The following is a 589-nucleotide window of genomic DNA, read 5'->3' as shown; positions in this document are numbered from 1 at the left end:
GCGCCATCATCATTTTTTTTGAATTTTCATCATCAACTAATTAACACCCTTTGTGACGGTGCATTAGCATAGGCATAAGCTGCACTACAACTTGTTCATGCCACCTCTTTGAACTATAAAATTCTGCACTAGTACTTTGGCATGGTGTCAGACTTTGTACATAAGTACATGACCCGTATGAGGAGTAGTTATCTCGATTGTGCAGTCACGAACATACAGATCATTGCATGATTAAGACAACTAAATAAAAACACGATAGGAAAACATATAGATAGAATTGCCATCCACCAGTCCCATGTCACTGAACATATATATGATGCACTTGCCTTAACACATATCTCCAGAAGGGACCTGAATCGAGCAACAACCAGTCTAGGGGGAGGAGGGGAAGGGGGGAGAGGTGAGGAATCACCTGTGGGATAACGGCAGGCTGTCGTAGGAGGGCGCCGGCGTCGAGGAGGCGGCGGGCGGCGGCGCGTCGAGGAGGAGGCGACGCATCGAGGAGGAGGTGGCGCGTCGAGGAGGAGGCGGCGTGTCGACCTTGCCACCCACCTTGGAGCCGGAACCCTAGGGCGTGCAGGCGCGGCGG

Source organism: Triticum aestivum, chromosome 2A (genome assembly GCF_018294505.1).
Source record: "Triticum aestivum cultivar Chinese Spring chromosome 2A, IWGSC CS RefSeq v2.1, whole genome shotgun sequence".
Lineage (NCBI taxonomy): Eukaryota > Viridiplantae > Streptophyta > Magnoliopsida > Poales > Poaceae > Triticum > Triticum aestivum.
This window is presented reverse-complemented; position numbering follows the sequence as displayed.